The sequence below is a fragment of the Cygnus olor genome, chromosome 14 (assembly GCF_009769625.2).
Source record: "Cygnus olor isolate bCygOlo1 chromosome 14, bCygOlo1.pri.v2, whole genome shotgun sequence".
Lineage (NCBI taxonomy): Eukaryota > Metazoa > Chordata > Aves > Anseriformes > Anatidae > Cygnus > Cygnus olor.
The window spans coordinates 13,884,572-13,909,837 of record NC_049182.1 but is presented as its reverse complement, the minus strand read 5'-3'; the positions used below and the strand labels follow the sequence as shown (position 1 = coordinate 13,909,837).

The 25,266-nt window shown below is 43.4% G+C and overlaps 2 long non-coding RNA genes across 3 annotated transcripts in view; both read right to left on the bottom strand.

Moving 5' to 3' along the window:
- LOC121077873 overlaps positions 1-25,266 on the bottom strand; it is a 251,161-nt gene that overhangs the window by 32,096 nt on the left and 193,799 nt on the right. The window lies entirely within an intron of this gene.
- LOC121077874 lies at positions 5,228-16,782 on the bottom strand. Of its 2 annotated transcripts, none has more exons than XR_005824343.1 (4): positions 9,575-16,782; positions 6,475-6,932; positions 5,765-5,953; positions 5,228-5,362 (listed from the first exon to the last, which is right to left on the bottom strand). It is a non-coding gene; the product is annotated as an uncharacterized LOC121077874 (long non-coding RNA). The 2 variants fall into 2 exon arrangements; XR_005824344.1 differs by having other exon boundaries at positions 6,475-6,640.

Genomic DNA, 25,266 nt, shown 5'->3' with positions numbered 1-25,266 from the left:
AAGCACAGCCCGAAGTACCACGTGGGATCAGCCTTTCTTATTTCCGAGAAAAAAGAAGAGAAGGTTCCTGCTCAGATTTACCAAAGCTCCCTCCATTAAAACAATGGCACGTGCCTGTACCTCAAGCATTTGAAAACTGGCTCATGAAAATGCATGTAGATTTATTGCAAACAAGTCATTTTTTTCACCTAGAATCAGCTGAATCTGAATCAAATGAATGGGTGTGTTGAAATGAAGACGGAAAAACAAAAGTGAGTTGCGTAAACTGATAATACTACCATTAGGATTGAGTAACATGTCAGACCTTTTTACAAAAGTGGCAAATATTTTTCGAATTCTGGATGTTTGATACAGTTACAAGGAAAGACATTCTGGTTTATAGCACAACTAAATCACATCATAAATGAAATTTAAAGGTAGTTAACAAAATAATCTTTATGTCAAATGGGTGAAATGTGGGTTTGCCATTTGAAAATGTCATTCTTTGGTTTTGTAGTGTCCCTTAAAGGCTAATCTAAAAGAAAATTAAATTAATCTCATGCTCACCGCCTTTAAATTGCAGAAGTGAAAACCTTTCAGGACTTGCCAATTACTAAGGAAACTTCATAGCTGGATTATTCCCAAATTGCACACCCTTTATTTTAACCACTAAAGGCAAACACATGGTTTTGATGGGTCGTAAAAGAACAGGTTGCTTTTTCAGTACTGAAAGAAGCTGTAATTACTTCCCTTGTTCAGTGACTTCCTGATTTACTTAGGTTGTTATGAGTGATACTATTCTGCTAAGGTAATTGGAGCTGCCTGAGTGAAGCTGATGACCTGAGGGAATGACCAGTGGCTTTTGAGTCTAGGTGACTTGCACCTAATAAGTAGAGTCCTGCTTCCCAGGAAAAGAGGACACTAAAACTTCCTTAAGTGCTCAGCATGTGTACTTTAAAGGCTTAAGTTTCACAGCCCAAGCAAATTATATCTCTGCATGATATTCAGAAAGCCACCTAAGTCAGTTCCAGATACAGATAAAATAGGGGTATTTTCTTAAGGCAAATGTAGGAAATACATCATCCAAGGAAGGTGAGCTTCAGATAGTTCTCTGAACAGTCAAATGCCAAAATACTAACACAAGGAGGTAACCAACAGTTCCTGAAATCAGTTCTTGTCTACAATATAATATATAATAAAATATGGTAGCAACATGTTGCAGTGGGTTATGTTCTTCTATGAATTAACTATTTAAGAGTTAACTATTAAATTAAAAAAAATTTAAAAACTAATTCTATGAATTAACTATTTAAGAGTTACAAATGAGACCACAGAAGTTTTCAAGGGCTAGCACTGCCTTAAGGAGGGCACCAATTCTGAACCAGCCTTAGAGAAGACAGAGAAAGCTGCATGAAGTCAGGCACTCGAGGTGACTAGCCACCCCCTAAACAAACGAGACAGGCAGACATCCAATTTCTTAGCAGTGTTCCCCAGAAAAGGCATTTTTCTCAGCTTGCAAAGGGAGTGTCTAGGCTTAGCTGTAACTCCTTTGATTTTTTGCACATTTTTTCAGACATGTCTTATATTACCTTTCTATTCAGAAGTACAAACTTTGACTTGCTGCACATTGTCTGAAGGTGAGATACATGATTTAAATCTGTGGTTCTTGATTCAAAGCATCCAAGATCTCAGGTATGTTTTGAAACTAGTGCTGGCTTGGCTCATTGTGCAATAGGCTAGTTGCAGAGTGGCTCCAAGTAAACTGATGGGAGGAGGTTAAATCAGAAAACTCTGAGCACAGAAGTCCTGTATCATGAATCATACAAAGCTTTTCTCTTCATGTCCCCTGTACAGTCTGGTGGATCCATCCAACGTATGCAATCTTGCAAGGGGTGTGGACATACAGAGGAGTTTCAGTGAGATAAACACAATTTATACCATTGTGTAAATGGAATTTACAGATCTTTATAGCTGTCTGTTACTCCAAGAACAAAAGCTGATGTACTTTTACTCCAGGGTAAAAGCATGCATGGGCAAATATTGAGGAGTAGCTGAGATGCTGACGGTTAACACCGAAGTTAATCTCATGGTGACTAAGCCATGTCCACAGATTCACAGTCTCTGCTAGAAGATAACGGATAAAGTTGTGCAAAGACAGCCCAAACCTAAGTCTCTAGCACACTCACCAGCGATGGACTGATGTCAAAACTCTGACCAGTAAAGAGTTTGGCTATGTCACTTCTTTCAAGTGGCAAGAATACACTAACACTTAAAACTCCCCAAATCATACAGAATCTTAATTTCAAAAGTTATTTCAAGAGACATCTTGCCCCTTAATGCAAGAGTCTGCAGACAAGCACATTTACAGCTAAGATTCTTCAGCACCTGCAGGCACCAACAGAAAGTCTGACATACGGTATCCAGATGTCCTGCACGGCTGGAAAAGGCATAGAAAGCTCAGCATCCTACAGCAGTCGCCATGGAGGGCGCTCCTTAGAGAGGCAGGTGGCCAGTTAATCTCTGCGAAGGCTCACTCCCCCATCTTCTCTTTCCTAAAGTTCAACTGAAAACCTATTTGAAGTATTAGAAAACCTGGCCACTTACGTAATGTTTCTTAACAGTATAAGCCTTCCTTGTGAAAAAGAACCAAATTACATTTCCAGTGGCTGGTATACAAATTGGACGCCACAGTAGCATTATGCAGCCTTTTACCTGAACCCCAGATCAAAATTAACGATTGAGGAGAGGTCTCATAATATAGGGAGTTGCAGGAGTCTTTGTTAACCTCATCAACTGAATAACATCATCATCAAGGACTTAAAGATGACCTGAAGAACAAATTATTTAAATGCAGAATAGATTCAGAAACAGGGGAAACAGAGCTACTACTGATGGTATTGAAATAACATTTATGGAAGGTGGTAGTTAGAGCCAGAAACCTGAGCCTGAGCTTGGGAGGGCACACGTGCCTCCGAACACACGCAGTTGAATGGAAGGGAAATCTAGAAAAGTGATAATGCAGAGACAGGTAATAAATTATAGCTTGCAATGCTGTATGTCAGGAAAAAGAATCCTATCTATCAGCTGGAACAGACACTATTTCCTTCTGGCACCAAGTAAAAAGGCATGTCCAACACACTGTGCTGTGTTGCTCCGGACAGCCAGCACGGCCAGGAGCAGGACAACACCCAAACCCCAGTGCACGCCAACAAGTGGGAGGTCAGTCCGTAGAGACAAGATGCCACCTGTGCTCTCGAGTGTTTTAAAACCAGCGATCTTCAGCATCTCACGCAAGTCAGGCTCCCAGAGTGTATTCTCATCAAGGCTCCCAGCCTGGCCGAGTTTCCCCTTCTCCCATGTCAATAGCTTCCTGAAACAGCAATTTCAGAACAGAATCTGCTGAGGACGGAAACATCAACCACATGTGAGTACTCTGAGATACCCACACTTTGTCACTGTGTCCTCTTCCCTTTTACAAACCTCCCCAAAAGAAAAGGCAATGACCTGCAGAATCCCTTGGGAGTTCACAAGTGAGGGAATGGATGCTCTCTGCTTCCCTGCCCATCTCCCCTCCAAAATGATCTGACATGCCCAGAAAGATGGGAGATGATGACTTAATGGCTTTGTTCACTCTTCTCCAATATGTCATAACAGGCAAGGAGATAACATTTGTTGAAAAGCAGATCTGTCGTAAAAATAAGCAACCAAAAGTACAAGTAAAACAGAACAGTCTTTACATCTTAACTTTCCAGATGTAGGTTTCTGAGTTCCCAGTTGGGTTGTTATTATTATTATTACTACTATTACTGTAATAATAGGATTCCCAGTCATGGAGTAGAACCAGCACACATATAGAGAAGTAAGAATGGACACAAGAGGCGAGCAGAGCCAGCCAGGGGAGCAGACTTTGCTTGGCCTGCTTTCTTCTGTGTGTTGAGCACTCATAACCACCGCGTCCACTGGGGAGGCTCAGCAGGGCAGGCACACTGCTGAGAGACCTCACCTAACAAACGGGGCTCCAAATCCTCTTCTATTCCAAGATTATCAAAGAATCAGCCATGGTAGTTAGAAAGGAGGAGGAGGAGGTTCAGGAGAAGTCTCAAACTTCTTTAAGTTAAGCCCATCCCTCGACTGCTGGACCTTCAAAGATGGGTTGAAACTGCACAGACTGGAACCAGGCTCAGCTCCAACTTTGCCCCAAACCGTGGGTCAGTTTGGATTTACGGATGTGGCCTTTGTTGGTGAAGGAGAGGAGGGTGAGCTGCAAACTTTGAATCCAAATTCAACCTTTTCCGAACTTATGCAAGAATGCTCAGACCCATCTCTATTTGTCTTGGGTAGGGGAGTTGCTGTGATGCTATCTGCAGTGGAACTTTCCATTAGCAACAACATGAGAGACAAAGAGCTCATGCTTTGACCTTTATAAAACTATTCCTCAACAAAATTTACTCAAGTAAAGAATCCACAATCCTCTTTGGTTTTACTCATTTAATTGATATGGACATAAAATATTTTGCGTTGTTTTAATAATAGTTTGGTTTTCTGCTATTTAAAAAAAAAAAAAAGTTCATTTCTCCGAACATATTTTTAGCAAAAATATTTTGCTTGAACTTTTTTCCTCTGCCTTCAAAGGCTGCTGCACAGTTCTGGGGTGCTAAATACTAAACTCACATTCTACCACTCCATCTCCTCCCATTTGGATGGTAATCACAGGATCCTGATGCCAAACTCTGGAAGATATTTTTTCCAGCAGCAGCATCTGGCTTCTTGGCAGACCCCGCGAGCAGTTGTGTTGGCAGCAGTGGGAGCTGCTTGAGTCTGTCATGTGTTTAGGCTGCTGCAGAGCTGTCTGAACCGCCTCGCTGCCTTAGACAGTATGTTCTCTCGACTTCCATTTAATTTTGATAAATTTGTGCTTTCTGTTGTCCTCCTGCTAATGCAACTCTGTAGATCCCGAAAGGAGCTATGAATAGTTTCTCTAACTGAGACTCGTGAGGGAGGTTTGTGGAGGACTTTTCAGTCCAGCAGACCCCAGCTCCTGCCCTGCAGCTGAGCGCTGCTCTGCAACCTCTGCAGCGGGATCGTTTTGCACACCACCAAGCGGCAGCCACCTCAAGAAGGGATGGCGCGAGGCGCTGGACTCGCCGGAGACCCGCGGGGTTCAGGCTCCTGCCACATGCCAGGAACGCTCTGACTAATGCTCGTCACGAAAAGTCTCCAGCCTGCAAACTGAGTCACGCAGCTCTGCAGAGAAGCCCCTTTCTGCTCCCCTGAGTGCCTTAGGCTTTGGGTCCTGGGGAGGGCACACCAGGAGGGATGTGCTGCTCCGGCTTCACAGGCTGGCAGTGCAACGGCTTGGAACTTCATTTCCCCTAGGGCCACGCTAAATGAAGACAGAAAAGAACAGATTTATTTCCTACAATGCAAGTATTTAAACTTAATGCCTGGTTCTGGAGAAAGATACACGCAAAAAAAGAAAGCTCTGCTTAGCTATATAGTCCCTTGTTAAGCTTGAATTTCTCTCTGTTTCATCCACTGAAAAACCCACCAGGGTGCTCATACAGCTCTCCTGGCCATGGTTCAGTACAAGACTTTGCCCTCCTCTTCCCACTGCTGGAAATCACTGTTTCAGGAGACATGTTTCTTTGATATGCACTTTTCTTCCTGAGGCACCACTTGGACTCAAAATCTCCCCCAGCATATTGCTGTGATTCAGAAGATCAGTATTTCTCAGTTAATGCATTTCAACACATATTCCAGAAGATTACTAGCCATCCTTGCTTACCTCCAGAAATGTAGATGTCTCTTAGGTAAGATCCTGGCCATGACAACAGAGATTGCTAAAGATGTCCCAAGGAGGAGAAAGAAGGCTGCCCTGGGCTGCAAGGGTGGGAGTCAGGCCTCAGCCTCCACCTCCCCATTTCCTGACACTCGCAGTCCATCCAAAGCTACAAACTGATAAGCCCCATTTTATCTGAAAACAAGGAAATAACAATGTGTGGGGTTCATTATGCCAGCTCCTGGCTAAGACTATAGCAGGATCTCTGAGAATCCCGAAGGATCTCTGAGAATCTAGCGGTCCGCACTCCGGGATGCCAACTGTTAGGACAGGAAGTGCAGCCCTCTGCACTGAAATGGGACTGGAACTTGTAATTTAGATGTTCTTCCTTAAGGTTATGGCTTCTCGAAAGCATCCAAGTCCCTGCAATCTTCAGAAACATACTCCTTAATGTAGTTTAGAGGAAAGGCCTGAAGTTGGAGCAGGGCTTCTGAGAGCCTAGGGCGCCCCTCAAACTCTGCCCTCATAGGAGTGCATTACAGCTGCTGCGCTGTCTTCTGTCACACCTGCCCAACTCTCAGCCCCTCCTACAGCTGCCAAGGAGTAAGGGCCACAACCTCAAAGCATCAAGCATATCCCAAACCCTCTGGTTCCTCAGCGAGGACTTGACCCGGGAGCCACCCCAGCTCTGCGTACATGCAGCGCACAGCACCCACCTGGCACGGGTTTCTCGCTCCCTCCTGCTCCCCTTGACAGGCTGGATGAGCTTCTTCCCAACAGAAGGCTTCTGCAAGGACCACAGTGACCACCTGGCTGTCTGCCTGAGAAAATACTGAGTGAGGGTGAAGGAGCATTTCAGTATTTCATAGCTTTAATGAGCCACTGCAATCAGAGACATAAAACAACTTTTGTAAATCTTTTTCACCTTTTTCTTTCAGGTGTCCCCAATGAGCAGTGGTCTACAAAGGTGAAAATAAAACTAACATCCCTGGCAATGGTTCGAAATCATTTCCACAGCATGGAGCACATTCGATCATGGAGATTGTCTCTTGGATCATGTACGTACAGGGACACTTAGATGCCTTCTGACAAAACAGCTGAACCCTCGGCAGCTTACACCCACATTTCCTGAGATGTATCTGCAGGTCCTCCGATGTTGAGGTCAATTGAGAAGCTGAAATTACAAGGTCAGAGCTGTGAGAGTGCTGTCTGGTCAAAGACTGTACCAGGAAGATCTTTGGCTTCGTGCTCCTCAGGAGAAAGACTGTGCCCAGCACATGCTGCAAATATCCATCCCAAAAATGTTCTTGCAAGGTCTAAATAATATCATGCTACTCCAACTCCAAAGCTTATTTCTATAGAGAGACATTTGAAAAGCTACTTGTGGTTTGACAAAGTGCTTAAAAAGAAAACAAAACAAAAGTTTGGAAACAACCTGCATTGTTTATTTATTAAGTCTGAATCGGGAACTAATTTTGTTTCCCTGGCTTTTATATTCCTTTCTGCAGCTTTGGCATGGTTCTGGGATTTGTGTGAATATCTCCAAAAGATCACAATCACATCAAATTTAGGAACAAGTTTGTTCTTGTTTCTTCACCAGTTTAATTCACCATCCCTAATTTCTTAGCACTTGCTGAGATATGAATATATCCAGCCTTATAAATCTGAACATTTAAGTATGTCTGAATGAGAATCCTGACTTGGACTTACTTCCAGGCAGTTTTGCTGACATACAGATTCAGAGAGACCTGATCGGGTTTCAAACTTTTTCAGTTCTTTTTCTAAGATCAACACACATGCCAGACGTTTTGTGATTCACTCATCACTAATAAACAACCATTTTACTATTGCAAAACCTCATTCGGCTGCTATTTCCAATCCCTATCAGAAATGCTCCTTTAATAAACTCAATTCATGCATTTCATCTGAATTCACAGGAGCTACCCCAGGGGTGATTTTGGACCAATGTATTTAATTTGTTTTGTGGGACAGAGGAACATTCCTTTCTCATATATGTGGTTTATTTGTGTCTATGCATTTTGCAAAGGAGAACTTAAGTCATTTAAGGAGCTAGCTCAGGGAATGTAAGGAACAACAAGAGGAAATTAGGGAAATTGATTATTTGGAGGGGCTGCTTTAAGCCCCAACAGAAGCTATTTTTTCTGAAAACTTTGTGAAGATCTTGCCCGTGCAGCATCTCAACGTATTCCCAGAAATTCCAGAAATGTTTAATCAGATATTTAGAATTTCCAGTATTAACCAGAAGTGCTGCCAGTGGAAAGTTGGACTTCTATCAACAAGACTTTTGTCTTATTAAGGCAGGTTTGCTGGTTGTTAAAAGGTGTTATTTCCCAGAATTTTATTAGGGAAGGGATGGAGAAGTGACAGCTTGTGGCACTTGTGTATTTTATAGGTATCCAGTAGTCACGAGCAAATCCCAAGTGAAATTTTCACTCCACTGACATTAATCGATAAACTCCTGGGCCTTCAATATGATCAAGGTTTTGTGCAAGTATCTCTGTATTTCACAGCCTCACAAACTGCCTGAGCTCATTTTGTGCAGTTGACACAGACTCAAGGTCAAAGGTCTCTGATTTAGCTGGGCAGGTTCACTCCTTCCTACTCAGTCAGTACTTCAGGTCACTGTATATTCATTGCAAATTGAGGGAAAAGTCTTTCTGGATATTTCTAAGAATCCCATCGTCTTTTTAAGTGGGCCTGAATTGTTTTGGCAATGCAGCTTTCCATATGTATGTTCAAAAAAGTCTCAGAGCAATAAATTCAGGGTGAATATAGGATAGGCAGGCATTTACTACCTAAGTACCAGCAATGTACCTGCTCTCTCTCGCTGTACTGTAATCAGACAGCATTACAGCTTTGCTATGAAGATTTGCTGACATATGAAATGGATCATGGCTGAGGGATGAGACTCAAAGCCAAAAGGACGCTGGAAAAGTAAAAAGGCACAGCATGCTCTAACGCAGGCAAGCCAAGGTGACGTTGGCTAACAGGAATGCTTCCAGGTATCAAAACCCAGGAGCGAGCATCCCAGGGCAGGCAAGGTGAGAGTATCCAGTGCAGGAAGAGCTGCAATCATTCATTCCAGGAGTTTTGCAAAAGCCAAGGAGCTGCCTGTGCAGAGACTGATCATAGCATTCAACGAACAACAGGTTTTGACTCTTCCTGCAACTTCCATGCTCCATTCTGTTGTGAAACAACAGAATGAGGCAACTGATAACCTCTCAGAGGCCAGCCTGAAGTTCTACATGCCTTTCCCTACCTGGAGACCTTGGGAATCAAGCAATCCTACAAGCATTAGTTCAACTAGATTGCTCAGGTGGCTTCCACAGAGGACAATGTGGCCATTCAGAGATGCTCTGCATTCTCTTCATTAAATAAAAGGGAGAATTTAAATAAAATTTAAATTAAATTAAATAAAAGGGAGAATCCTCCAGCAGGATTCTGAAGGCCTGAAACTCATTTAGTGGTTAACTGATTTCACTGTTTGATTGGAGAATAAAGGCTGTAAAGTGAATGAATCACTGCTGTGTTTGCTGCAGTGATTTTTATGGGCTACACAAATACGCTGCAGTTGCAGCTTGTACATATGCACGATGCAGACAAGTGGTGAGCAGCCAAGCTTATAGCTGAGCAGCAGCACAAACTGTGTCACATAGTTCCCTGGTGCCTTCTCTGGCCTCTCCTTCCTGCCAAGAGGAGCTGGGCTTGGTGGCCACAGATAAACCCCCAGGCACAGTAGCTACACTGCTCCTTTACAAGCTGCTCTATCTTCAGGCTACCTTGTGATTTACCCACCTTAGGTAATGTATCTTCCTGTACTCCCTGGAGAATCTGTACTGGAAGGCACTGTGACAAGCTGGTAGCCACACGGTGCAGCTCCAGGTGGCCAGGTCAAACAGCACCATCCCATGCTAGGCCAGCACTAGTGTGAGGTTCAGGGCTGCATCCAACATAGGAAATTTCATCACGAACAGGAACTCATTAAAGCCTTTCCATACTGAAACTTCATAAAATACAGGGTTGAGGGAGGTTTGGTTAGTTAATGATGGATTTGACCCAAGACCCAGATTATCTGGATAAAGGAAAATAAGCATCACAAAATGTATCTGCACTTTTACTAACTACAGCTTCCATCGCTAAGGGCCAAAAATCTTGTTAGGGGATAGATAGGAGTCACTGGCTTGTTATAACTGTAAATTATTCTCTGGTCAAGTGCTGTGTTTGCTGTGCCTAGCCCACGTGTGCAGGAAGGTGCCTATAACTTGGTGCTTGGCTGCAAAGACTGTGCAGGAAGGTACGGAGCTAGTTTGCTGATTTATTTCGCAGCTAAACCCTTAGGTCTCCAGGGTCCCAAATTAAGGGCATGAAAAGCTGTGTGATAAAAGGCCTGAGAGACAGGGACAGGACACCTGCTTGGAATCTCAAGGGGCAGTACTCCCTTCTGGCTTTCTTAAGAAAAGAGAAATGTTTGGTCAATATATAATGGAGCATATTTGAAAGAGATCTGGCCTCTTGCAAGCCAACGTGGCTGCTCATCTGGGCAAGAGCCCTGGGATACGCTTTCAATTTGCTCTAAGTCCTCTGGTGTTTGCCATTCACTTTTGGCCATCCCCAGACAGCAGATCGAAGCAAAGAGCTCTTCAGTGTGGGGCCACAGTGACAAACAGGCATCAAGGGGTGACAGATGGCACTAGGGCAGAGGAGGCACGCGATCCCCAGAGGTAGAAGAGCTGCAGCTTTTGCAAAAGGACATGGGTATACATGCAGAAATTATGATGTTGCTCTTTTTAAATAATTTAGTTGGAAGTAGGGAAAAATATTCTTGCAGTAACCTGTTCATAGGCACTGGCTAATTTAGCATTAAATCACATACTCTCCCTGGCACTGGCGCAGAGGAAGGTATTTCCTGAACAGCTCGTTTCAAGTTTCATTCATAGGTACTGTCTAAAATTAGATCCACCACTTTCATTCAGGTCCAACTCCTTTGCCTAGTGTAACATTTTTTAGAAACAGAAACTCAGTTAAATGTGCTCCATCATCTGCACTATTCCCCAGGGTCTGCTGCATGCTGCAGGTTGCACCAAGTGGAGCATCAGAGCTAAGCTGGCAGCGGAGGCTCACAAACCTGGGGCTCAATGCAAAGTACCTGCTTTTATGGTGACTGCAACTCAAAAAAGAAATGCTCCCTTTGACTCTGGGCAAAGCACATTCTGTGCCACAAAAATAAAGACTCAGAGGCCAAAGTCTCACCCTTGAGCCAGACCGACTGTGGAGCCCTGACGTGTGGCCAGAGGATGCTCTTGCCTTGACGACATGGAGCTGGGAGCTTCAGGAGGCGTCAAACTACACATCCCAAAATGCCTTACTACATATATGACTGGTTGAAGCGAACAGCGGGTTTCCACACCCCTCTTGGTGTCTCCATCTACCATAGCACAGAAATGAAGAGCTAAAACCTGAGTTTAAAGGTATTTTGGTACTCACACAGATTTAAGCCCCCCAAACCCCTTTGACAGCGGAGCTTTAATGGCTCCTGCCCTCATCATCCCAACATGGATGGGGGGCAGTGAAACCCAACCACCGAATGAAGCAGTGTGAAGCACACCTCTCACCCAGAATTACAACAGCAATACCAGTGATGCGAAAAGTAATACCGAGCAGTTTAAACTCTTTCCTGTGCGTGAACACCCACCTACCTAGGGCACTTTTATCCCGATGCACTGCAGCCTACATTCAGTCAGGGGCCCAGCCGTGGCTGAAGCCCCCAATGACTGCGGCGAGCACGAGGCCTCTGCTGCTCCCTCAGCATAAATTGCTGGCGAGCAAACAGCAAACAGCCGCTTTCTGGCAAAATTCAAGAGACAGAGAGAGCTGCCTATTTTTAGCGCTTCTTAATTGTTTGAAAATCCATCTGGCAATGGCTGCTAAATAATTTAGCGTTTTGACCCATATGTCTGAGGCAGCAAGTAACATAATCCCCTGCTACAGCCTCACGAGCACAGCCATTTCAGCGAGCTCAATGCAGACCCTGAGCTTCCGAGGCCGCACCGAGGACAAGGCTGCTCCTGGCCGCGCAGGCCTGGTGTCCCCGGTCACCTGGGAGGGAGGTGGCTGGTTGGGGTCCTTCCAAAGCACGCGGAGAGAGGTTCCTCTGGTGGAGGACTCATCCTGCCTCGTGTGCAGGCACCTCTCTGAGGATGGGGTGCTTGCCCTTGACACGCCTGCTTCATAGATAGGCCAAAATTACAGCACTGATTGGAAGCTTAAATTTTAAGTCTAAGTCAGTTGAGGTTTTTGACCCCCATATCAGGTCAAGCCCCTCAGAGTCAGATCCAAACTGGGAAGTCACTGGGGAAGCTGCAAAGCTGGAACAGACGGAGCACACAGGGCTACGATGTAAAGCACCATTTCAGTTTATATACTCAAGACCTTCTGAACCATGCGTTTGGGAAAGTGCCACCTGCAGCGCAGCCCGCCTTCGGAGCCGTGCCGTGTGGCACACCAGGGCTCCCGCCCTGGCTTTGTCCTGGTATTCACACACCAATTGGACACAGTCGAGTGTCTGCTTTTGGGGGAATGTGTTTCTCTCGCATTTAACTTCAGATCTGAAAAGCATTCACTTCCCTCCTCCCTTCCTCCTGGAGGTTCATGAATCACAGAGCCGCCAGACGAATGAGTCACCCAGCCAGTTTTTGGTCAAGCGTGCCAGTCTGGGAGGCTCTTCTGTGATCAAATGTGAGCGGGGCTGGCTTTGTTGGTGACTGGCCATGTGTTGAGTAGCGCAAACCTCTCTTTGGGGTCATCCCCACTCTCTTTGTAAGTTGTCTCCATAAGGTTGTAATTGCTCTTTTGTCAGGAAAATTTGTGAACGTATTAAGAGAGGGAGGCAGGGGAGAGGGTGGGGGGTTTCTGAGGACGGAGAGCTTCAGAGGGCTGCTCAGGAAGGCAGTGGCAGCCGGAGGAATTGTTCTCCGAGGTCTCAGTTCAGTGAGCTTGAACTTCCAAGCAGACCCGGCCCATCCCTCGCGCCTGTGAACCGTCCTGCAGGCCTGGGCCCACGGAGCCTCTGGGGATCCCAGCAAAGGCAGTGCCCCATCCCTCAGGCGTACACGTCCCTCCCAGATGGGAGCTAGGGGCTCCCCGCTGCTGGCCCATCTTCAGGGCTGCTGCGGATCATGCACATTTTATTAAATGGAAATATGGCATGCTAAGAAACAGTTGCCTCGATTTATTCCCGAGAAGGAGATTTGAAATCTGCCACTCACTTGTCAAAATCTTTTTTTAGAAAGAGTAAATAGCTGAGGCTCCAGTCCTCCTGTGTTAAAATGCATAGCGGGGTCCTTTCCTGGCATTCAAAGCGAGTTTGATCTCCCTGGGAATCACGTACTTCATTATTACTGCATTAGGCACGGGCTGTGCTCCCGGGAAGGCGGCGGGCAGGCGTCCCACCTGAGCGACCCGGCTCCCTTCTGCCTTTAATCTGCTCGCTCAGGTCTGCTGGTGGAGGAGGCCTCTGGGAAGCGGCGGAACTGGTGAGGACTGGCAGCTCTTACTGCACGTCTGGCCTGGCACAAGGGTGGTGCATTTAGTGCCGGCTCTGGAGGAAGCGCTGGAGTGTGCCGTAGCAGCTTGCTTTCAGCAGAAGGAGAGCAATACAAAGAGGGATGTGGGAAATGGGAAGAGGCAAAGGATCTTTGGCTAGATCACAAGGTGAGATCTGTGGCCTCACTTCATGCATCAATCAGCACCTTTCCCAGAAGTCACCTGCCGCCAAACTTCCCAAAGCTGTCAGAGATTCAAGCCCTATCCTCAAACAATTTGGGATATCTGAAACTGTGGCGTCTCTGGCACTTGGTCCCCGACCGATGGGCACGGGCTGATATCCAGCCCTTGGGCTCTCACCCCTAAGTCCAGCTTAGCCGGGAACAGCACAGCTCCTGCCTCAGATCCCCAACCTCCTCCTTGTTCAGTGTTTTCAGAGAAACTCAGGAAGCACGGCTGTTCTAGCATTACCAAGGCAGCTCGACCAAGTATTTGAAATACTGAATTTGCTTAGGGTGAAAAACAAGGAGAGTTTATACTAGCAAGTGCAAAGATTACATTCTTGGTTGAAACCTTGAAAATACTCCTACAAAAGCAGAGTTTAACTAAATAACACCAAACGACTACACTGAACTTCTTTGCCAGCTATCACTTGCGATATTTTAGACACCACTCAGTTACAGGAGCCAAGGGTAGACTCAGCTTCTCTTCACATCCTGAACTTGGCCGTTCAGTTGTACCTCGAGGTTTAATCGTCAGACCTCTTCCCCTGCCCATCCCTTCTCCTCATTGACCCCCACTTCCCCACCAGAGCCTTTCTGAGCAACTCCTTGTACCCTCTGCTCAACACAGCTCCTCTTTTCTTTCCTCTTCTCATACTACACTTGACTCTCGCTGCCATTCCTGGGCTTTCTCCTTCCTCCTCTCTGAGGGTTGCCCAAGTTTTTATTTCTTAGCGTAAGTGGTCTTTTTTACTGCAACATTTTAAAGACTTCATAAATCATATGTCCTAACAAACAATCGCTCTGTATACATTTTATCTAGCCCACAATCTCTAGTTTGCCTTTAGCACATCCCATAGACCGCAGATAACACACTACTCATCTAGGCAAGAGATCTGATAGCAGGAGTGCTTACCCTACATCCTCTTGCTCTTTGTCCCTCCCTGCCACCTTTTCTTAGCTGTACGATCTTTGGCCATCACCTAGACCCGGAATAACTTGGAATGGATTTTTCAAAACTGTTCATATGCTGACTATCAGTGTTTCTGCCTACTCCAAAAATTTGGGGCAGTTATCCCATGTTTCCCACAACCAAGTCTGCTCTTCTCCTTACCACCCTTTATACCTCTTCTCTATCCACCAGACATGCTCACTTATTCAAGACAGAAATTAAACATACATATATAAAAGTATATATGAATAAAATGAGCAAATATTCCCCAATCTGCACATTTTACACTCTTGGGACCAGGCAGAACCAGTACGATAGCACTGATTGTATTTTTCACAGGCCCCCAGAAGACTCCAAGGCTCTCCTCCAGCATGCAACAGTGCCAAGTGCATTTTCAGTAATATCCACGTAGTACTGAAGAAATAAAAATCCCTCTTCCTTCCTGACCTTCCCTGGAATATCTACTGAGATGGGAGTCCTGCCTGCCTGCCTCTTCCGCTCCAAACACGAGCTCCTTACCAGTCTACCAGTCCATTTATCTAATGCTGCTATCTCACACTGTGATGGCGTATGAACTCTGTACAAGCTTAGCAGCAATACTGGAGTGCCTACAGGACTTGTGAACAAACTAGATCTTTTCCATGTTTTGTCTAGAATTGAATGAAATACTAAAGAAAATGATGAAAACTAAATACCTGAACACTGTTCACTGCCCAGAATGAAGGATGAAGTACCGTTGGGCTAATAACACTTAAGTATGTAACCACAAAAAATGATGCACCTTTTTGCATTTGTTTTTTGACAACATTAAGGTGAGTTTCACTGGCAAAACTACTTGTAAAAAGCTTACTTAAAATCATACATAGGAGTATTCACCAAATATGGATTGTAAATTGCATACACAGAATTAATCATACAAGTAGGAGTATATTCTTCTACCCAAGATAAAGGACATTTTGTGATTGACTTGGCCAATCACCATAAAACAACATAGCAAAGATATTCGTGAATAATCCACCTGGATTAATTCAAGGACATGTCTGCCAAATACTTTATGGAAATCAAAAGATACTTGTAGACATTTAATGAGCAGAAAAGAAGGACCACATTCCCTCAATAGACTAATTCTGCACATCACATGATCCTCTCTCTTCTGTGAACTGGTGGTGTCTCCTTGTGTTATGCATCAGAAGTTTCCTGGTCACCATTCAAAGAAGTCAAAAGGTTGGTCCCTATTTCAGTAACCTCACAGGCATCATTTTTTACCACCCACTCTATGGCAGCTGGCAAAAATGAAAGATGCTGCAAAAGCAGTATCACTGAATGTTCTCCTGAGTAAAAATCTAAATTCTGAGTCTTAGAAATTAAAATAAGCAGACAAGCCATTTTTCAAAATGGTTTCTGCCATTTCTCTATGAATACTGGCAGAAGGATCAAGCCCAGTGTCCTGGCACAGATACCACACCACTGATTATTTCTGCCTATTGCTGCTTAGCATTCACAATTATTTTCCCCTCACCTACTCATTCAAAACAAACATTTAAAATGCAAAGACTAGACATCACACGAACAGGAGAGAGACTCAAAATTACTGATTTGTAATGAGTGCTAATGAAGGCTAAAGGGGTGGCAACTTGGGGTGCCTGAGAACCAACAATGAGTTTGGGAGCAGCACAGCAAGCCCATGTAGACAGTCTGGGGAATCCAGCTGCAGAGAAGGTTGGAAGACCAAGCCAGATGTTTCACCACTTCCTTACATCACATTCATGTGCAAAGTATGAGAAGAAGAAAAACAAACAAACAAAACCACATTGTAATGAACTGATTTGCCTAAGGAACTATTCTGCGCTGAACGCGACGCAAACGTCTTGCATGTGCGACAAGCACCACACAGCCATGCCTCCAGTGCTGCGCCACTTCCTCTGTCCTCTCCTTTCTCCCCGTACTGCAGAGGCCACTCAGGACTCTCCGGGAGATCCTGGGTTTGCAGTACTTCATTATTTTCTCAAGTCTTTGGCTTTAGAGATTCAGAAGCGATCCAGGAAAGCTTCCCTTGAATCAATTTCGATTAGTTACTAAAATGACACCACAAGATTTTCACCTTGAACTACATTCTCTAAGCTCACTTTTCTACAGAAGAGCATCTTTGTCATTGTTTTTTTTCTATTTACTGTAAAACTCCAGGTGAAAGGAAGTTTGACAGCTCTGAGATTAAAAGTTTATGAAGACAGAGCTCTGCACACAAGCCAAATAAAACTTGCTTTAAGAAATACTACCTACACCAGGGAAACTTTTAGTACTGCCTGCCTCCTGTCTAGTGATTATCTGCTTCTTTTTTTTTTCATTGCATTTCATTGTTTTATCACTATTTACACACACACACACAAAAAAAAAACTATGGCAAGAATGAAATACAATAGTTGTTGTATGAATGTATTCATATGAATGTCAGCCTTCTTTACATTGACCTTTTCTTTGGAAAAAGGAAATACTCAGAGATTCATCTGAGAGTAAGAGAAAATCATACTTAATGGTGTTTAATGGCATCTCTGGCTTGAAGCATCTTCCATCATTTACTCAGAAATATTTAGGGATGTTCACTGACACAAGCTGTACATTCCTGATATCTTCCTTCTTAAAAAAAATCCTAGAAATGTACACTAATACAAAATTAGAAAGATGTGCCCTCTCTTCCCAAGGATCACAACACAATTCCATCTCTAACACCTCTTCTGGGCTGACATTTGGCAGCAAAGATTTCAGCCTTTGATTACTGATCCACATGGCTCTGTGCAGGGAAGATTATGCAAGTGCCAAATGACATCAGCTCAGCTGAAGGCCCCAAATTTTAGCCACTTTTCAAAAAAATCTCCATTGTCCCAGTTCAGGCAAAACTGAAATGATGCTCAGCATCTACAGCTTCTACTGAGCACAAAATTGAGCTCCTAACTCTGTGAGGAGGGGGTCTTTCTAATTTTCAATCCAAATCAGCTGGCATTGCTAGGTGGACAAAATAGTTTGCTTCATTTTCAGTTTGCAGCTCTCTCACTCCACAGCTTTCAAACATGACTGTTGTTTTTGTTCTCCAAGCAGGAATACTTAGAACAAAACACCACCAGTCATATTCCCTAATATACAAAATTAAAAAGTATATTCTAATGGGAAAATAAGGGAAAAAAAACTACTTATCTGTGAATGTCACATGGATCAAAATCTTTCTTATTTTATGACTGAGCTCAGAGTTGGCAAACCATCTCAGAAGCTTTGGACATGAAAGTGAAGCAGGATGTTCTGGGGGAAGAGAAGACAGAAAATATTTAGCAATTGTCAACTGATCTCCTTATTGCAACTGTTAACTGATGCACGGCAATTGTTGACTGCTAGGAGATACAGAGAGATCTTTATGAAAGGAAGTGCTATTGCTGACTAGAAACTGAATCTCCTTAAGATGTAACAGAAGCACCTCCAGAATACATTCATAGATATTAAAGTCACAAACAAGCTCTTGACTGCTTATTTTTAATGAGTCAAACAGGTGAAAACATGCAAAATAATTGTTTTCAGTGTACAGTTTTTCTTCTGTCACCAAAAATTTTACTACATCCAGACTGTGCTCAAAAGCACTCATGAGACGAACCTCACCATCCAACAGATGGTCATGAAAGTCACTTCTAGTAAATTCATTTTCAAATCCTTGGTCTTTACCTTTCTCTAAAGTCTTTACCTGACTGTGGGAGACGATTACAATATTTGAGCTAACAGCAGGGTAAATCCTGAAGTTCCTCAACTGATTTATTCAGTAGCTGTTTCAGTAAAACTAGAATGTATTTCTTGATCTTTGTTGTTGGAAGGCTGCTTGCAATAATGCATAAACTACACATCCTTTCTTCTTACCTCCTGCTCAGGCTGGACAAGCATTTTAGAAATGCAATCATTCTTGACCAGAGGATCTCAGTATGGACTGTAATTCACAGGGCAGAAGAAATTGAGCTAGAAGGGGCCACAAAAGTTCTCAACAGATGCATTTGTCCTTTCCAGCTTTGATGCCTAAACCTAACCCTAAAAAGCTGCCTAGCAGAATTCTTTAAAATATACCCAGAATTTGTCTTCCTTTGTTGTTCCTTTTCTAGCTCACTTTTAGAGTGGGGGAAAAAAATGGATCATTCTTATTAGAATCTTAAATACTGCAATTAAATAATCTTCCAGTCTCAATACACAAAGCATAAAATCCTGGCCTCAGGGGAATTATGCCTTGGATTTTAGTGAGATTTTTTTTTTCTTTCTTAGCCTTTATAATCCTCGCAGGGTGTATAATGTTAAGAAAAGGAAAGACCTGACTGCATGTTTGTGACAAACTGTTCAAATGCACACCACTTACCAAGTGAATTTTACTGAACAATTCTATTGTTCTCTGTGTTGCTTTATTCCGAGCTAAGATGTGAAGACACAAGAAAAAGAAAGCATTTCATATGAGAATGCATCAGTGCTTGACAGAAGTCTCCTGTACATATATGTACAGAAATAATTTGCATGAGGGATTTTTTTACTCTCGATAATATTTCCAGGTACTTTATCTTATGATATGTCAACTCTAGAAACTAGAGCATCTCCATACACCTAAGTCAGAGGTGAATTTTATGAAGGTCTGGATTTGAAATGCTGAACCTTTTCTTGCCATTTCCACAAATTGTCAAAAATTTAATTATATGGCCAATGTGAAATGTGTGCTAGCTAGCAGGGAAAACAAGAAAAACAAGACTCCCAGAAAGCAGCAAGCAATTTTTCGGGGAGAAAGACACCTACTCACACCTCTAAACTCTCAGATGTTATGCTCCTAAGGAGCCTTGCCCTAACAAAGTCAATCACTGAGGAACTGCCTTGAAGTAGTGCTAATGGAAATAAATTGTAAATAGTGGCATCCACCCGTGACGCCGGACTGGTGAAGCTGCATTACAAACATTACACGCAGAGCTTAAAATAAGAGACTCCTTGAATGGTCGTTGAGGGTTGAAATAGGAAGAGGCGTTTTTTCTATCATTAGCTGTTGAGAAAAAAATGAAGAGGCTGGATGAAAAATGATAAAAAATGAGACAGCCATTCTGGTTCATGACTGAAGGTCAGCCCAGCCCACACTCCTGTTTCAAGAGCAGAAAATAGCAGGTACAGACAGAAAAGTACAAGAAGGGGTGCATGTATTAATGCCTCATACTGAAACAAGATGATTTACTGCTGATGTGCCAGCCATGCAACGCAAAGTAATCTTACAGTGCAACACCCCCCCTTTTTTTTTTTTTTCAATCTGCAACAGTTGAAATATCTGCCCTCCCCTATTTCATACCAAACACACTACTGGTTCGACAATTAAAGAAATTGAAAAAGAAAAAAAAATCTAGCAGCAAACATCACTTTAGTAGAAAATAGCCATGGATGTAGGTAAGTCTTCATGTTTCTTCCTGCTTCTCACACATTATAAACACACCCACCTAGAATTAAATGTATATGAAAAGTGCTGGGCTATGAATTCTGGAGCTTTGGGTATGCCACAAAGGTACGTATATTTTGTTTCACTTACGGTTCCCTTCACTTGGAAAACAGGTGAGGGTACGGTATTAGATGAAACATTATTTCTGATGAAATGGCCATCAGTGCAAAGCCTTGGATGGTGTTCAGGAACCAGTGAGAGATCACCAGTCCAGCTTGCATAGGGAAGCCCTCTAGATAACATCTGCCAAACAAGCAGAGTTCACGAGACCTTACAGGAATGGAAAACTTCCTCTTATCTTTTTTGTCTGTGAAGATTTCATCAACAGCCTAGCAGCCCAGGAGTCCAAGGTGCAGTTTTGGCCACTTCCATCAGTTCTGCTGGTAGTCACAGAGCTCAGCAAGTCCCCTGCAGAAGCTGATTTAACCCACGTGCCCTGAGACAGGCTGAATTACCTCCTGGACGAGCCAGCTCTGGAGTGAAGCCAAACGACGAGTTCAGACCAGTCTGTTAGCTTACAGACTTCTGAAGTTAGGGGAGGTGAATCCCAGCCTTTTTATCTTTCTTCATTGAAAACTGGAAATGGATACAAACAAAACATGCTCCGGGAGGGAAGGGTGTGAGTGAAGAACTGGCGTGGAAGGCACAACACCTGGGTTTTGTTTCTGGCTCTGCCACAGCTGCCTTTCAACGAGTTGCACTCTCCTGTTGCCTAAGCATTATGTAAGTGGAATAAAGAGAATTGTCTTGTGTTTTTGGATTATAAGGCCTTCCCTGTAACAATACATACAACACCTTGGAAGTCTTGAGTCTCACTAAAACACAAAAAAACAAATCATTCATGACTGCAGGAATCACAAGGATTGAACAGATAAGGAAAAAAAAGGAAATAAAGAAAAATGACAGTCAAGGTCTCGACCTAAATCAGCAGTTCACAAACTGCTGGCAAAAGGAAAAGAAACGAAGCCAGTAACCCTTCCACCTTTTACCCATACAAGCTCTGTATGCCCAGCATTTGTAAGCTGTACGCTAACACTCACAGACTTCTTTTAAGTCCACAATCTCATTTGTAGCTAATAAGTTGTTTTTAGTTAAGATCTCTGTTGTCTTGGGCATCTCTACACAGGTTTTGAAAATAACCCATGCGCATAAGAAGGTCAGAAGAGCACGTGTGAGAAAAGTACAAGAGAGACGCTTGACAGTGGAGGACTTGGGACCATCAGATGCACCACGGACAGCCAAGCACCATGTGCCGGCTGCACAAGTACTTCTACCAGGTACGCAGGATTTAAAAAGTCTTATGAAACCAGAGATTTTTGCTTGTAAAAGCTGTTGTAATGGGCAAATGGTTTAAATTAAAGAGTGAGCCAATCCAAATTTCTCTCTGAGAAAAAGGAAAGGGATGAAACCCAGCTATCCGAGAGCAGCATTTGGGATTACTGGACCCAAAACAAAGCACTTGCAGGTGCCTGAGTGAGGGATATTATGCACTGTGCTGACTTATCATACCGCATGAATTACAGGGATGTGGCTCAGACACTTCTCAAGCCATCTCAAGTTTAAATGGGCTGGGCCCATCCCTTTTATCTTCTGCACAAACTCTAGCTCGGAGTTTCATTCCTTACCAGACATGACTTACACCCTGTGGAAAAAAAGAACGGATCCTGTCTGTTCCACTCGAGCTTGCTCATAGCCGTAATTTTAGTCAACCAGATGCCTCTGGCTATGCTGGGATAGAGCCTGGTTCTGGAAACAGGTGGGGGACCGACAGAGTATGATTAAGAAAAGGGACTGGAGAAATGGAAAGAGAAGAGGATTCAAGGCAGAACTTCAGCCTCCATGAATCATGGCACAGAGAAAGTTAGGCAGGGAGGATGCACACAGTCCCTAAAAAGAAACCTGATGCGGTAGGTAACCTAAGATTTCAGTACCCTAGTCATATTTTGCCCTTTTACTAGGATAGGTGTTTCCCAAACAGTTTCCACACTGGGAAAACACATGCCTTTTTTGCACATCAGGCAAACGGGTGGTGGTGACTGCAGTGTGACTCCTCTCCGAGATGCCTAGTAGCACTGCAGGCTTTCTATTTGTTACCGTCTCAGCTGCTACCGGCCAAACCCTCCAGGTGATAATGACATGCAGTTTTTCTAACTTCATGTTCCCAGCTCGGACTGGGCTCTCCAGGCCGTGCTGATTGCTTGGTTGTTTGCTGTTCTCCCCACACCTAAGGCTGTACGTTTCCTATTGTTTCAGTTCAGGCTCTTTGGCCTTACTGACTGGGGTGTAGATTCTGGTACTGCACAAATGAGAGCAGCATTTTGATTTGGGAATTCTACTGCATCTGAAAGGACGAAGAAAAAACAGCAAATGCCCATTCCTGTCAACAGCCGCACTAGATAGGAAAATCTGACCCTAAAACACAACACTCGTTGAGGAAATTCTGTTGTCATTCTGCTGTCTGCAACTATACTTTCAGCAAACATCTAGTGGGGTAACCCAAACGTAATTCAACTTCCCACATTACTCCTCTAACTTTGGCCTACACCCACATTTGTGTGTAAACCACTGCACTTCCCACATTTTGCTTGTCTTGATCTCCACTCAGCTACTGAACCCGATGTCTGATGACCTCTGGTTACCCTCCACTGAGTCATCACCATGTTCTCCGTGCTGCTCAGAAACTGGGTGGGATATTGTTTAAGTTGGAACTAAATAACACAAACGTTATGTATAGAGAAGTTGGGCTACATCCATTTCTGCTTCTTTTACTGGATTTTCACAGGAGCTCAAATTGATTGGCAATAGTTAATTTTCAAAGCTAGCACGAATTCTCTTCTGGATTTCCAAGCCCCATGAACCAACGGTTACACATCCTTGCTTCATGGCCAACAGCTAGAGCACAAAGGTTTCTTACTGCCTATTGCTGGAGATCCGAACTTTTTAGCTCTTCCTTCCCAGGTTTGATCTGAAGTCAGCCAGTCAAAAAGCCAACCTGCGTGGGAGTTTGTACTGAATTCAAAACACAGGGGCCTCAGACTTTTGGAATAATCCAGTGGGAAAAGCCAATGCTGGCATGAAAGTTGCCATCAAGCCTGCTACTTAATGGATTACGCATTTGTTTTCTTTAATTATTTTGTTAGAGAGGAAAAAGATTTTGGGTGCAATTTTGTGTTAGTCAGTGATACTCACTGTTCTCTTGTCCCATTTTCCATGCTGTTGCTATTTTAGAACAGTGAAGGAGAATGGTTTGTAAAGGATGTATCTCCACTCAGAAGTTGACATCTCAGTTTGGTTCTTTCCAAGGAAAATTAAGATCCAGGGAGCAAAACCCTAGTTTCTTTGACATGTAGGCTTATTAGAGACAGGGCTTCTATTCTGACCTGTTTCTAATGAACCTGGAGCTGAAACCAACAGCTTTAGCAAAGCCTACGTCTTCCAAAGGTGATGTCTCTGCTGGCAACCTGGCAGTGCTAGGACACGTGCTTGGCCAGAGCCCACAATGCTGAACTGGATCCAGAGTGCACCAAGCAGAGAGTCAGTGTGAGCAAACCCTTAACAAAAAGATCAGTGCTTAAAATCTGTTCCACTTTTCTCCTCTGATGCTAATTAAGCTCCCTACAGATTTTGAAAGCTGTTGCTACAAGTTTTGTGGAATTTCTTGAAGATAATAATGAAGATGTGGGTGGAGATTGCCTGCTGCTTACACCAAGACTAAAACATTTTGAAATCAAACTGGCAGCCACTAGCAGAGACTAAAACACAAGAAAGAGGAATTCCCTGAGTTAAAGCAGTGGGGAGCAGAAGCTGCAGGGTGAAGCTCACCTCCACAGTGGTTTTGCTTAGCTATTAAAAAAATGACTTTTCAGAAAGAAGGATTTTCAGGATTTCAGTTTCAAAGAGCAAAATGAACTTCCAGACTGAAATCATCATCATTGCACAAGCAGAATACTCTGACTTGCATTGCTCAGTTTATTTTTAGAAAAAAAGGCTATCTTCCTGGTTCAATCTTTATAAAACCACTGAGGAATTCTGCTTTCCCCATGGAGTACACCTTTCACAAAATCTTATGGTAAATCTAAATATTCTTGTTACCTCTGCAACTTTGCAAAGCCAAGATTTCACTCACCATTTCTCCAGAAAATACTGTCTAGGTGGGGCAAAGCTCTTTTCTGTAGATCGGAATTTTTAAAAACCTCTCATCTTTTATCTCTTGAAAAACAAAGAAGCCAAAAACTAAATAAGTGAAGCAGGTAAATACTTTTCTGAACACTTTTAACGCTGCTGTTGAAAAAGGGAGGGTGTTGCACATGTTCAGCAACAGGAAGAGGAGACACGAAACTTTGCCTCAAAGAACAATTTTATATAGTGTGACCAATTAGAATGACATGGTAATAGCAGGACAGATGCCTTGAACTCCTCAGCCCTGTCTCTGGGATGGAAAAGTTAGCAGCCGAGTGCCCCGAGTCACTCTGAGATGCACAATGGCAGTTCTGCCTCATCAACGGTATTTGTCCATTAAATCTACCTGCTAGAAATTTGTCACAATATTTAGACTGGATTCAAAAACACAATTGCAATTCCCACAAAATCCTGTATTAACTAGAATAACACTCCCTGTGCCAGTCAAAAACTAAGCATACATTATAAATATGTATTATTCAAATCACCTAGCAGCGCCGTCTAAGTACAAATACAGGAGAGCTCCATTAAGTGAAAACAAGGTTAGATTCTTCTTTGGGAAGATCAATCTATAACGAGTATCCTGAGGTTTGTTTTATCTCAATGTTTTTCCACTCATTATTTCATTCTCTTTGAATGAAACAAAGTTGACAAATTGGCCTGCTCATATCCAAACCACACGCTGCTTGACTTCATGGCACTTGTGGTTTTAGGGGATTCATTGTTTGCAAAGAGAATATCTTTTGCCGGGAAGATCAGACTTCTGATGCAATCCCATGAAACCCACAAACCACCTCCCTGTTCAAAACTCCAGGGTTGGGGTATTTTTCCTTTTTCTGCCGAATTCTTGGCAAATGTTTCAGATCGCAGGCCATGACTAGAATCCTGAAGAAATCTGAAAAATTTGTTTGGCAAAACCTCTGGAGATTGTTCTGCTTAATCTGCAGAACACTCGTTTCAGATCCTTTGCTACTGTGGAAAATGGCTTTCCTCTTAATTGATGTCCCCACCCCTCTCACCAGGGATACGTTTATGAGGAATGAAAATACATGCGTGCCCAGAATATCTGAGGGCTCCAAGAATAATGCTTACCACCTGTATCAAGTACATT